At 36.3% G+C, this 2583-nt stretch overlaps 1 non-coding gene across 1 annotated transcript; it reads right to left on the bottom strand.

The window, feature by feature from the left end:
- Window positions 1–558: 558 nt before the first annotated feature.
- Window positions 559–665, bottom strand: LOC139865499 (small nucleolar RNA R71). The gene has a single exon (XR_011765015.1). It is a non-coding gene; the product is annotated as a small nucleolar RNA R71 (small nucleolar RNA).
- Between the last annotated feature and the right edge of the window lie 1918 nt (window positions 666–2583).

The raw sequence follows: 2583 nt of genomic DNA on the forward strand, positions 1-2583 counted from the left end.
CCATTTTTTGAACCCGACCTCACAATTGAGAATCCGGAGGATATTCAGGGACAATTCAGAGATCCTGAACCATTAATCTTTCCTCCGGAACCACCAATCATTCAAACGGAGATTGTCGTGGAACAACCCATTAAATCAGAATCCTCTAGTGATTCAGATTCAACAAATTCAATCATGGAGAATCTGGAACCTCTAAGTATGGAAGACCAAATGAGAGCTAAACGCACTGTCCAAGGTCACGTAATTACTCAACCAGACATTAATGCGCCAGATTATAAAATCAAAGGACAAATCCTACACATGGTAACAAATCAATGCCAATTTAGTGGTGCGCTGAAGGAAGATCCAAATGAACATCTTCAAACCTTTAATAGGATCTGTACTTTATTCAAAATAAGAGAAGTGGAGGATGAACAGATCTATCTCATGTTATTTTCCTGGACTTTAAAGGGAGAAGCCAAAGATTGGTTAGAATCGTTACCTGAAGGGGCGATTGATACATGGGATGTCTTAGTTGAAAAATTTCTTAAACAATTCTTTCCGGCATCTAAAGCCGTAAGACTTCAAGGAGAAATTGTTACGTTTACACAAAAGCCAAATGAAACTCTATATGAGGCATGGACAAGATTTGGAAAGTTATTAAGAGGATGTCCTCAACATGGTATAGACACTTGTCAAATAGTACAAATATTCTACCAAGGATGCGACATCACTACAAGAAAAGACATAGATATAGCAGCTGGTGGTCCCATTATGAAGAAAACCGCAACTGACGCTTACAAAATTAAATTATTGATAACACTGCTTCCCACTCACATGAGTAGCATCAAGAAAAAGATATCGTTAGATCATCTAAAGCAGCTAGATCCGATTCTAGCCATGACTTTGATTCCATTTCTGCAAAGATAGATGCTGTCGAGAGACGAATGGAAAAGATGACTAAAGATATCCACTCAATACGAATTAGTTGTGAGCAGTGTGGAGGACCACATTTGACAAAAAATTTTCTCAGTATTGAACAAAAAAAGGAACAAAGAGAGAATGTTTCATATCTAAACTAAAGGCCTGGAAATAATTATCAGAATAATTATCAACCACCAAGACCGTTCTACAATCAAAATCAGAATTATAACCGAAATGTTCCATACAACAACCAACAAGGTCCTAGCAATCAACAAGTATCTAATAATACTTACAATCAGCAAAGACCTATTTTTCAAAATAAACCACCAAAAACCGATGATAAAAAGCCAAATTTAGAAGATATGATGTCAAAGCTAGTTGAATCTCAAACGCAGTTTTTCACATCTCAGAAACAAACCAATGAACAAAATGCTCAAGTATTTAGAAATCAACAAGCTTCTATTCAAAATCTAGAACAAGAAGTAAGCAACCTAGCAAGGTTGATAGGTGAAAAAAAACCGGGAAGTCTACCTAGCAATACAAATGCTAACCCCCGGAATGAAACAGCTAAAGCCATCACCACAAGAAGTGGTATTACACTTAAACCACCTGAAATGCCTGTAATCTCTGATGACGCTATTCCTACTCCACAAGAACCGCAACCTGAACAAGATAAGGAAACAGAACCGGTAGTTGAAAAGGTTAATGAAGATAACACAGTTAAGGCTAAACCTTATGTTAAACCATACCAACCACCACTTCCTTACCCGAGTAAAATGAAGAAAGAGAAACTTGAAGCCGAGCAATCCAAATTCTTGGATATGTTTAAACAGATAAATGTAAATCTTCCTTTCATTGATGTGATTTCAGGAATGCCTAGATATGCTAAATTCTTGAAAGATCTAATCTCAAATAGAAAGAAAATGGAAGAACTCTCGGCTGTTACCATGAATGCTAATTGTTCAGCAGTGCTGTTGAATAAGATACCAGAAAAACTATCTGATCCAGGAAGTTTCACAATTCCATGTTTTCTGGGTAGTCTTAGTTCAATAGAAGCATTGGCAGACTTAGGTGCTAGTATAAATCTAATGCCATATTCACTATACGCTAAACTAGACCTTGGAGAATTGAAACCAAAACGAATAAGTATACAACTAGCTGATCGATCAGTAAAATATCCTAGAAGGATAATGGAAATCATGCTAGTTAAAGTTGGTACTTTAGTATTTCCAGTAGATTTTGTTATTCTGGACATGGAAGAAGATTCTCGAGTTTCTCTCATATTAGGAAGACAATTCTTAAACACAGCTAAAGTAATAATAGACGTGTTCGGTAAGAAACTGACCCTAAGTATAGAGGACGAGAGTGTTACCTTTTCAGTTGATAGAGCCATGCAACAACCGCAATCTGCAGATGATACATGTTATTATATTCAAACTATAGATTCACATGCAGAATTGTTAGAAGAATTTCCAGAATTACAAGGAACAGGACAATGTTCTTTAGGAGAAGGAAGTGAACCAATTGATGAAACTGAAATGTTAACTACACTTATGGCTAATGGATATGAACCAACAACAGAAGAAATTCAAATGCTAAAAGAGAAAGACAGATATCGATATAAATCATCGATAGAAGAACCACCGACATTAGAGTTAAAGCCACTTCCAAACCATTTGG

This window comes from Rutidosis leptorrhynchoides, chromosome 8 (genome assembly GCF_046630445.1).
Source record: "Rutidosis leptorrhynchoides isolate AG116_Rl617_1_P2 chromosome 8, CSIRO_AGI_Rlap_v1, whole genome shotgun sequence".
Taxonomy (NCBI): domain Eukaryota; kingdom Viridiplantae; phylum Streptophyta; class Magnoliopsida; order Asterales; family Asteraceae; genus Rutidosis; species Rutidosis leptorrhynchoides.